Consider the following 12,114-nt stretch of genomic DNA (forward strand, 5'->3'; position numbering starts at 1 on the left):
TCAGAAGGGAATTCAGAAAAACAAGTGAAATGATACAGAACTGAATAGAGTGACCCAGTGAACAGGTAGAAATGTGTATAGCTTTAGAGACCCACCACAGATCAGAAATATTTAGGACAAGGAATGATTTTTTTTTAGCAAAGGAATGCTAACAGAACACTAGATATTGGGTGGGAGGAATGGGAATTATTATGTTTTTTTTCCCTATTTTATTTTGGTTCATTTTTTTAATATTATTTTGGTTCATTTACAGGAAATTATCTTCTTATCTTTGATGATGAACTCCCAATGACAATTGTTGAGAGGCTTATCTCCAGAGACTTTTTAAAAGTAACTTGGGGTAAAGGTGAGAAGGTGAAGCATCATAATAAAAGAATACTCTAAAAGCTATATTCAATGTCATACTGAAAGTAAACATGAAAATGGGATACGGCTCTAACAACCCAAAAATCTTACTTATCAACCCACTATTCAGTTCTACTCCACAAACATCTTCTAAGCACTTATGCTGCACAAAGTACTAGAAATTAAAGAAATAAAGTACCTCCGTCTTGGGAAATAAGCCCTTTAAGGCCAGAATTGATGACAGATGGATAATTGTCTTGTTGCCTCTGCTAAGTGAATTTCTGGGCAATGCCCCACTTCTATTCTCCAAATTGAGTTAGAACAATTTAGTTTGGAGATGAGTAATTCAACTTCACATGAATTGTTTTCTTAGGCTAGACTATCAATATTTTGTCTTTTTTGAGTGTGTATTTGGGGAAAGGGGAGAGAGAGGTAAATCTGGGGGAAAAGGATAAAAGACACTGGAAGGTTAGTGCCCTTACCCACGACTGATGAGGCTTTAAGAAAGCCCAAGTACCTTAAGGTGCTTGTTTACTGGCACATTCTATGAGAAAATCAAGGTTGTGGTCTTGACGTTTTACTGGTGATAAAGCCCTTAACATAACCTAGATAGTTGTAAACATTTAACTTTCTAGGCTTTAACAGTTTATTTGTCTAATTTACATGGATGGTCTCCTGGGTTGTGACTGTAGATTTTGCCCAGTGAGAGAGATTCCCTTTGGGGGATCAACTGATATCTAGGAATCAAAAAGTGGGGGTACCTAGTGTTGCTGCTGTTTTTCTTTCGTTTTGGCCACGATAATACTCTCCTGAATAGCAGAGTAGAAATGTTCTTCTAAGTAAAAGTATGGCCTATAAGTCCATAAGGTTTAAACTTTATTTTATTCCGCAATTTCAATGAAGTTCATAACGAAATATGTAGGAGTATGTCTTCCTAAATGACTCTGATTCTCCACACACAAAAAAAAAATCTGTAAAATTATTTCTGTAGTTTAAATGTACTGGTTAGATTACAAAAGAAGGCGGTTGTTAAACAACATAACATTAAATATTAAAGAATAAATGTAGCATTTAAAGCATTATATTTAATTGTCTCTGGCTCCATATCACCTAGCCCTTCGGGAATACAGAATGTTAGTATTTCACAGAGAAGGGAAATAATGAAAGTTTTGTGATTCTTTGTAAGTGTGCGATATGATTTTAACAGACAGAGAGAGGCTCTTGGGATTTCGCTTTTGTTAAATCCTTTGTAAGGTACGTGGTGTCCTTTTTTTCTCTTTCACGCCTATAGACCCGTTTTAAGATGGTTCTGTTTCTTTTCCTTTCTTTTTTTAAAGAGGGAAGGTAAAGAGCATCAAGAGAATTTACTAAGTCTGTAGAATTAGAAGTAAGGACTGGAGAAAAAACGAATGCCTTCCTGGGAGATGGGGAAGCATCAGAAAAGGAAAGGAATAATGAGGTCTCAACACTACCTTATCTCTTTCCACCCAAGAAATTTTGGAGAATGGAAAAAGCACTAGAAGCAGCCCTGAAGGGGTGTGGCCTCTCGCTCGGACTGGTCCAATAGGATCTCTTTGGAAAGAGCCCATCCCAAGATTGATGAGAGTTGCTAGGAAACAAGAGCGTCTTCCAGTATAACCCAGAGACTGTTCTGCTCCAGCCCTCTGGTTTCCTCATGATCAGTACAGTTACATAGCTTGTGGGGTAGAACAGCGCACTGAGCCCGTAGCTCGCTTTCTCTCTCTCTCTCTCTCTCTCTCTCTCTCTCTCTCTCTCTCTCTCTCTCTCTCTCTCTCTCTCTCTCTCTCTCTCTCTCTCTCTCTCTCCCCCCCCCCCCTTTTCACCTGCCTCCCCTTCCCAAGCCTTTAAGCATGAGGACCCCGGAGTGTTCCCACCAAAATTTGCCAATCCCCGCTTGCTAGCGTGCCGAGAGCAAGAAGCCAGACTTCAAAGTTAAAACAGCGTACCTCCCGTACTATCCTAACCCCTACCTCTCGTCCCCCTAAAATACATATATATGTTTGTATATATATTTATTTATCTGCATATACAATTATATATGCATATACATATACACCAACCTTTTCAGGAAGTAAATGGGATTCATACTGATGCAAAGCAACCTGCAAAATCGCCCTACCTTCTTCTGAAAACTCCTCCATAGCCCCCTCACCTAACTCTAGTTAGCTAACGTGAATCCTCGACTTTTTATAGGCACTCAGAAAAAAAAAAGACAGCAGAAAGAAGAAAGAGAGAAGAGAGGAAGGAGAGAGAGACAGAGAGAGAAAGAGAGAAAGAGAGAGAGAGAGAGAGAGAGAGAGAGAGAGAGAGAGAGAGAGAGAGAGAGAGAGAGAGAGAGAGAGAGAGAGAGATGCTAGGCGGTCTGTATCTCAGCAGAGAGCCCCAAATAGAAAGGATGTTTTTTGTCTGGCCAAGAAGGAAAGTTGCTCTGGTGCCTGGGAAGTGTGTTTGCCTGAAGGCAAGAGAGGGGAGGAGGGCTAGTAGGCTGTGAAGTGCTCGGTTCCTCTCCTCTCCCCTCCCCTTCCAGGAAGACCACCTGGTCTCTAGTCTCCCTTTCTTCCAACCTCCTTCCTCCTCTCTCCCCCTCCTCAACCTCTCCCTCCCCTTCTTTCCCCCACTCCCCACTGATTCCGGAGGCCTTGATGCTCTGCCATCGGGCCCCAGTCCAGCTAGCAAAGGAGAAGGAGGGGAAGCTCTCGACAGGAAGCAGCTCACACAAGTTGGCCATTTCGGGGGCAAACTAAGTTCCCCCTTTGGATTTGGAAAGGACAAAGCCTGGGCGCTGCTGCTTTTGTGTCGGATGCGGAGAACAAACCATGAGCCGCCAGAGCCCAGGAGCAGCGGGAGTAGCAGGAGCAGCAGCCGCCGCGGCAGCAGCCGCTGCCAGCACCAGCCCCAGGCAGGAGGAGTTGCCTTCAGTGCACGGTAAGGGGCTAGCTCGAGATGCTGGTCCCCTGGGGAGAAGCGAGGGGGGAGTGATGTCCAGGCGCGGGGAGGGACTCAGCCCGCAAAAGTTGGAGCAAGAAAGGAGATCAGTTCCTATGGTTCTTTTGGAGAGATACTGGAGGGACAGAGGATGTGTGCGTGCGTGTGTGTGTGTGTGTGTGTGTGTGTGTGTGTGTGTGTGTGTGTGTTGGGTGGGGGGATGTTTAAAGGAAGACAATTCAGGGTAGAGGTGTTCAGGGATGGGATAAGGCTAACTACTGATCGCAGTACCCAGGAGGCTCACACCTCCCTAGCCATGCGTCTCCAGCTTTGCTCGGAGGCTAATGATTTATTCCCATCTGCGGGTTTTATTTGGCTTTATGAATGGGTGTCAGTCCGATGACTGCCCTGGTGCCGTTTTCCATGAATGTAGAGATGCTGTTAGGTGAGGAGGGCAGAAGAATAAGAGAAATCTTAAATATACTGCAGCATGAAGGAAGACCTACGGCCAGATGTTGGTCAGCGGTTGGCTCTCCAGCACACGAGCTTGGAAAGACTCCTAAACTCAATACCCTGTACTCCTTTGAGTTTGAGAGAAAAATCCAAAAGCCAAACTGGGAATAGATTTTATTCATGGATTCTGGTCCATTTTCTGTTCTAACAGATAATTCAGAGAGAGTGGGTGATGCTGGGATCCAGAAAGAGACCGGGTAACATATGCATTATTTCTTAGGAATTCCTTAATTTTGATTACCTTCACTTACTTTCACCTCCCCCTTGCCTTAGGTTCTAGAGAATGGACAAAGGTATCACATTTTTAGCTAAATGTGAAATAAATAAATAAAATTACCACACAACCTTGCCTTTTAATTAATCATTTTAAAAATTGGTATTTTAAAAATATCTGATGACACAGGTACATTTCTGCAGGTCTGTGTGCCAAATCTTTTACTGTCTGACAAATTATTTTAACTAGTATTTGTACCTGTGATGTAGAAGGTGTTATTCTGGGTGTGTGTTTATTTTTTTATCACGCATAGAGGGACAATAGGTGTGTTCAAAACTAAGGTTAATAGTGTCGTAGTGAGAGGGAAGGACCTCCAGCTGTTCTTAACTTGGAGCTTCTTTGGGTTAATTGTTTGGTGCCACTTGCCAGACACTTCTCCAGGAGAAGGTGCCCTCATTGTTCCTCTGAGAACAACAAACATCCCATTTGGAGATAAAACATTAATCATTTATCTTTAAGTCTAGTAGGTCTTATTGGATTTATTTTAAAATCAAATATTTTGGCATGAAAGTGTATTTCAAGAGTATCTTTAGAATAATTTGAATCAAGAATTCTGAATAACATATGTCCTGAACTTCTGTATGTAAGAGTTGCTATGCCCACCCCTCGGGACCTTTCTGATGCTCTGAATTGTTGCCTAGTAATTATGAAGTGTGGCATTTTTTAAATGTCATTCACATGGTATACTAATTAAACTTTCAGTATATTTATATTGGACTCAAAATATTTGTAAAGTGGATTTTTCCACCTTTCAGATGATGTCAATTAAAGATCCCACTATTTACAAAGAGCCACTCATCCTAGAGGAAAGCCCTATTGAAATCTCAAACATCCCTCTTTCAAAGTTCATGGAATACCACACAAGAAATTTCCAGTTATTGCTATTGCTGTTTTTCATCAGAAGTAATTTCACTCATTTTTTGTTCAGTCCCTTTATGACACCTCTGTGCATGGGGACAACTACTCCTTGAAACCAGCAATTCTAAAAATGGCATAGTGAAAACCTACATTGAATTAACAATCATATCAGTAAGCATATTTTTTGAATGATGATAAGAAGAAAATTATTTTTCTTGGTATAAAGCCTCTGTTCTTCTAACATATTTCTTTGTTCTTTGCCATGAAATATTTTAATGTAAAAGCTAACACATTTGCTTAAGTGTAGTAGTGAAAATGATGCCAGTGTAAGGATGAGGCTAGAACTATGTGACAAGAAGCTTCTCTCTTCCCGTGGGTTGTATTTTCACACTTCAGTAACATAATCAGTGAGTTGAGAAAAATAAGGTAAATCCAAGAGAAAGGAAACAAATATTAGAATTAGTGCAATTAGGTTCAATGGTCTACCTCATTTTGTGAGATAGTATTTTCAAATGAATGAGCAACATGGAATGGAGGAGAAATAGTGGAGAAATTGTAGAGGGGAAAAATCTGCTGCCCCATAACATCTGTATACTTAAAACATGACCCATTTCCTTGGTTTGGTTGACACTTACTCCTATACATCATATAAATATAGCCATGGAAAATATGTAAGGGTAATACAAAGTGACATCTTAGTTTTACTTATCTTTATTTTCTGCTGTCATTGAATGTATAACTGGAAGGGACCTCAAGAAGTTATCTATCCTAATCTTCCATTTCCAGTCAGGTGAATATTTAAGTCATCCAAGACAGATGACTATCTGTCTTCATTTTAAAAATTCATATTGTCACAACATCCCTAGGTAGTCTTTTACTGATAAGTTATCCTTAATAGTAAAATAGTTTTTTACAACTAAAGTCATTTCCTCTTCTTCCTGTCCTCTAAGAATGATTGGCAAGAAACTGATACATGAGCCCTTCCCATGGAATGGGCTGCCCACTGTCAGCATGTAACTAGCTGTCTTTAGGGATGAAATGTGGCAACTTGTTTTACAGTCACACAACAGCATCCCAGGAAACCATTTGAGAAAGGAAATGAAAATTAATACTTAATCCCCATCGAAACAACAGGAGGGAAGAATGCAGTTATCCATGTTGGAATGAGGCCAGAACACTAGGGTGAGTGTTCCCTGGGCAAAACTCTGGACAAATGCATCCAAGTATACAGTCAGAAAACTAGTAGGGAACCTGTTTAGCTTCTACTTGCTCTGACTTGTTTTTTTATGTTGAGTTTACTGTTCATTTTAGTCTCCTCCGAGACACGCTAACTCAATGCAATCTGGCATTAGATTATTTTTTCAAAGTGCTACCAAGGAGTAACATAAAATGATAGAAGATTGTATACCTTAGATGGAGACACATAAAATCAGTACAATCATAGTATTCAATGAAAGAAGGGGCTATTAGATCATCCACCTCCTTTCACTGCTAATGTAGGTTTGATCCCTATAGTATACTGTATTTTGGAAAGCTTTGGTCCAGTCTAGTTTTAAATGACTCAAGTAATGACTTCTACCACTGCCTTTGGAAGGCTATTTCACAGTCTAATAGTTCTCCCCATTAAGAGCTTTGGTGTGATATTCAGCCTAATTTTCCCTTTGCTCTATTTCATCTTGTTACTTACTTCCAGTTATACTCTCTTTAGACTAACTTACTCTAGTAAAGCAAGTCTGCTTTAGACCTTTCCACCATTACATTTGATCTACTTGCAGACTAGAAACTTAGTTGATAAATACAGGTGAGAATAGCATAATGATGTCTATAATTCTAGAAATCTCTGTTCTAAATTTAAGACATACCTTAGGCCATTAAAATATGTGTATTACATTACATACATACATACATACATATATATATACACAGATAGATAGATAGATAGATAGATAGATAGATAGATAGATAGATAGATAGATAGACAGACAGACATATGGGAGATAGGAAGAGCCATCTCTTGATTTAATGGCACATGTGACTACTAAAAAGAATCGCTGTAAGTGACATACCTCTCCTCCGGTGGTCCATGTGGATGAAAGACTTTCATTGCAAATGCATTGGCAATGAGACCATTTCAGTTCCTTCTCTACAAGCTGGAAATTCTGTGACAGTCAATATGTTCTGCTACTCCAATGAGCCCTAGAATCTGTTGTTATGTAAGTTCTACTATTTAAATGAAAGTGATTTCCATGTTGAATATAAAATAGAAGAAATATAAAAGTGTATGTGGTTTATATTTTGCATTAAAACAACTTATTAACTCCATTGATTACATTAGCCCAATCAAACTCTAAGTGTGCCAAGGGAAAGACTAGAATTTTCTTATAATTCTCTGATATTGATTCTGTCCTGTATCACAAAAATTAAAAATGAATAGGGTATTTGGCAATAGAAATTAAACACTACTAAAAGTAATTTTTTAAGTTATAGATACTACATTTGAAAATTATTTTATTGGAATAACCCAAATTAGATGCAGATTATTATCAATATTTCCTCTAGGTCATATCTGGTACCTAGACATACATACATATGTAGGCTTCTCCAAAGTACTGTAAAGAACACATATTCTGTAGACTTATTATCCCACCCACTTGTATCTCTTAGTGTTAGGTGTGAGATACAATTCCGCTAGACAGTGGAGGAGTAAATGACAAATCAGGAAATCAGTTCCTAGGTAGCTCTTGGCAAACCACAATGCTGAAGAATTAGCAGTAGAATGATGCAACACGTCTAAGCAGAACACAGTATTGTCCTTTACTATTCATTGAGAATGAATTTCTTGCAAAAACTAGGAATATAATAGCTGATACTATGTTGCTTTTAAACTGTTCAAACTCCAGATTTGCGGTATGCATTATATACAATATATAAAATTGGAGTTAATTATTTGTCCCAGGGCCATAAATGGAGGCAATGATTGAGAAATAAAAAATAAAGTTGTAAGTGTGTCTGGTTCTCTTGATATACAGAATTTTTAAACAGTACTATATTGAAAATCAAAGAATAAATCATTTCTGTTGCCATCTTTTCCATAAACCAATAGTCTTCTTAATGGGTCAGATTTACTGCAAAAGTATTTGCACAATGCGAGAAAGTATGGGATGGTGTATACCCACCAAATAACTTCTAGAAACAAAGGCAAAGCAGATTTTTCTTGTTGACGGGAAAAGTTGGCCATAAAAGTGTCAAATAATTTCTCACCAGAAAAGTTATACATGCCAGGAGATTGGTATCAGTGCAACACTTTCTATTTCCTCTGCAAATACACAACCTTTCCTGGGACTGGTGAGGCTTGTAAAAATGTATTTTAAAGAAGGTGAGAGACAGGAAAATAAACTTGGGAAAACACTATAATACAATCTTCATGCACTGAATAAAGAACCATGTTTGAAAACAGAGTACTATATTGAGGCAACTGTTCCACAGAAAACCTGTGGGTTTTGCTCTTATAAAGTCCTTTCTCAGACTTGATTACTCATATCTTCCCAATCTCTCTACTCCCTTCCCCACCTCGTGCATAAATTCTAGAAAAGAGTGCAAAGTCAAGTAGGTTCCTACCCACAAGCCAATTTGTTGGTTGATATATGTACAACACAGTCTACATACTAATAGTCATGTACACACAAATTGGTTTGACTATTTTATGTTGTTTGGTGTTTTTTTTTTTTAAGTTTTATTGCAAAAGTTTAAAAGTATAATTTGAAAGACAACATGGTATAGTGGCAGGGCAGAAAGGTCGTGCAGTGGTTAAAATGCTGGGCTTGGAGTCAGGAAGACTCTTCTTCCTGAGTTCCAATCAGGCTTCAGACACTTACTAACTACGTGACCCTGGACAAGTCATTTGACCATGTTTGCTCAGTTTCCTCATCTATAAAATGAGCTGGAGAAGGAAATGGCAAACCACTGTGGTATCTTTGCCAAGAAAACCCCAAATGAGGTCACAAAGAGTTGAACACAAATGAAATGACCAAATAACAGCAACAAAAACAATAGTATAGTGAATAGAGTAGGTTTCAGAACCTGGATGATCTGGGTTCGAGTCTGGCCTCTGACAAACATTGGCTATGTGTCTCTAAGCAAGTCATTTACCTTGCTCTAGGTCAGTGTTATTAAATAGGAGGAAAGTGTCACTAAACTTTACATAAGCGTTCAGCTGTATATTGACTTAGTTTTAAAATATAATGTTATCTATGTTTTATTACGTTTTTTTAAATTTCATTAAAGATTTCCAAATTGCTTTGTAATCTGGTTCATGTACATTTGAGAATGTTGCTGGCTACAGGCATCAGTGTTTACCACCTCTGCTTCAGTCAGTTAAGACTATAAATTGCAAAGGAAATGCCAGCCTGCTTTGGTGGAGCCAGTTTGCTCATCTGCAAATTCTCTGTATCAATGAAATCATGGATCTAGTCCCTAGGTCTTAAACTGCTCAAAAAAGCTATTTAGGTTTTGTTTTTTTTTCTCAGTAACCAACCTGAGAGATAAAAAACTTGAGAAAGGGGTTTCCAGTAGAATGTGAGTTTCTTGGAGTTAGTAACAGTTGTCATGTATCTCCATATCCTAGCATAAGATAATAGGCACTTAATTAATGTTTGTGAATTGAATTTTGGATTTAATTGAGAATGGGACCAACCTATGGAGAAGAGGGCAGCATGTAATGATCATTGAGCTAATAATAAAGAAATGAGCACATGTTGACTGAGCCTCTATATGTAAGGGTCCACACTACATGTGTGCAAAGAGGAGCAAAGCAAAATATCTTGGTGTGGGAAGAATAATTTCGAGCTTAAAGTCTGAAGATTTGAACAAGTCACTTCTCTGACCTTTAGTTTCCTCTTCCATAAAATGAGAGAGATTTGACTTGAGGATCTCAAAGGTTATTTACAGCTCTAAATCCATGATCTCTAGTCCTATAGTAGAGCAGTTAGGTGGTGTGGTAGATAGAGTGCCTATCCTGGAGTCAAGCAGACCTAAGTTCAAATCAGGACTCAGACATTTACTAGCTGTGTGACCCTGGGCAAGTCACTTAACCTTATTTGCCTCAGTTTCCACATCTGCAAAATGAACTGGAGGAGGAAATGGCAAATCAATCCAGGATCTTTGCCAAAAAAATTCCAAATTGGGTTCCAACTGAAATGACTCAACAATGACAATCCTATGATGGAGAGAAAACTAAGCTTAGAGTCTAGAGACTTGGAGAAGTAATTTAACCTCTCTGATCTTCCATTTTCTTATCTGCAAATTTGGGGTGATAATAATAATAATATTATCTATATCTATACATTATTATATTATCTATATTAATATTATATTATCTATATTATATAATAATATCTATCATTTATATGGAATTTTAAGTTGTGCAAAGCACTTTACAAGCATTTAATTTATCTCCTCAACAACCCTAGGAAGTAAATGCTGTTACTCTTCCCATTGGGCAGATGAGGAAACTAAGGCAGCCATAGGTCAAGTAACTTGCTTGAAGTCACATACTAGTAAACGCCTGAGGCTGGATTTGAACTTTTATCTTCCAAGTCTAGTGCCCTATCATCCACCTATCTACCTCATAGATTTGTTAGAAGATTCCGAAGAGATAATAATATATTTAAAGCACTCTTTGAACCTAAAAGAAGTATACAATTATGCACTGTCATTATTGGTTGGAAGAAAAAGACAAGACAATCTCAGAGCAAGTTAAATAACAACCAAAAATTTACATGATGACAGAAAAGAGTAACAAAAGAAATACCATAAGGAAGTGTGCAGTTTATGGTCAAATGGATGATAGTAAGGCTAAGTTCTACTGTAATTTAGGAAGAAAGATCGTTATCATCAGAGAAGACTTTAGAGACCAGGCAGGACTTGGATAAAGTCTTGAAAAAATTGATATGAGTTAGGCAGTTGGAATGGACATATTCTAGGCAAGACAAATTGGAAATAACATTAATAACAATAACTCCCATTTATGTAGAACTTTAACATTTACAAAGGGCTCTCACAATAATGCTGTGAGCTGAGTATTCTAATTATCATTATTCTCATTTTACAAAAGAAGAAACTGAGGTTCATATAGGCTAATTTTATTTTCCTATGATATCACAACTAAAAATCATGATCAGGAATCCAATTATACTCATTTTGAAGGCCCTGTTCACCTCATAAGCCAAGACCTAGTCACAGACCTCATAGATCCAAGTGCATTCATTCCATGACAACATGCCACCCATCTGCTCAAAGTATATATCTTATTTTTCCTTTTGTAGTTCCAGTCACAATATTTTTAAGCTAGAATTGCCCTACAAATGCTCTGCTGCTGTCACAACAAAGTAAACTGAAACACTGAAATATATCAATTGGTTATGACTGATCTTAAAACCCTTAAAGCTAGCTACAAAAATATTGAATTTATGCCTCCACTTCAGAAACAACTTGCTGTTTAACGGCAAACTGAGACAAGGGTGAAAGCATTTGTAACTTTAACAAAAGGGTCACAAGTGATTAAACTCATAGATGTAAGGCACCTTAGATTATGGACCAGCTGATCCAATCCTTTCATTTTAAAGAGGAGGAGAAAAAGACCCAGGGAAGTTACGTGAACTTGCCCAAGGAAACACTGGATGAGAAGTCAAGTCAACAAGTATTAACAAGCACTCCCTTTGTGCCAGGCACGGTACTTAGAAAATGCACTGGTAGTGACACACATGATGGTGATTCAAACACAGATCAAGTCCAGTGATATGCATAGGTATAATCTGATAGCTCTCAAAAGACCAGGAGAATCTGAAAGCATTTCGAGAAATGAACTCAGTAGTCTAAGGGGGAACGGATAATATTCTATTTATAGCACAGGACACTGTGAATAAATTGTAAAGGTATAACATTCATAAATTTGTTCAACAAAAACGTACTGAAACACCTACTCTAGAAGTGCACTTGGCATTCTGTAAGTCATTGACAGGCAAGCCAAACAGATCCAAAAAAGAAGATTCCATTACCACAATCCAGCTGGGGCCACCTTCTCTCAATTGAAGCAAGCCACTACTATATTATCCAATGAGAAATCCATGAGCTGGCCCTCAAATAGAGTACATACTCAGGTAGATCAGGAGAGAATCTTA

The 12,114-nt window shown here is 38.2% G+C and overlaps 1 protein-coding gene across 1 annotated transcript in view; it reads left to right on the top strand.

The window, feature by feature from the left end:
- The first annotated feature begins 2,624 nt into the window (after positions 1 to 2,624).
- Positions 2,625 to 12,114, top strand: part of GRM3 (glutamate metabotropic receptor 3) — a 281,695-nt gene continuing 272,205 nt past the window's right edge. Inside the window, exon 1 of the mRNA XM_072653230.1 lies at positions 2,625 to 3,291. The gene's annotated coding sequence lies outside the window, so the exon portion shown is untranslated. The remainder of the gene's footprint in view (positions 3,292 to 12,114) is intronic.

This window comes from Notamacropus eugenii, chromosome 3 (genome assembly GCF_028372415.1).
Source record: "Notamacropus eugenii isolate mMacEug1 chromosome 3, mMacEug1.pri_v2, whole genome shotgun sequence".
Classification (NCBI taxonomy): Eukaryota; Metazoa; Chordata; class Mammalia; order Diprotodontia; family Macropodidae; genus Notamacropus; species Notamacropus eugenii.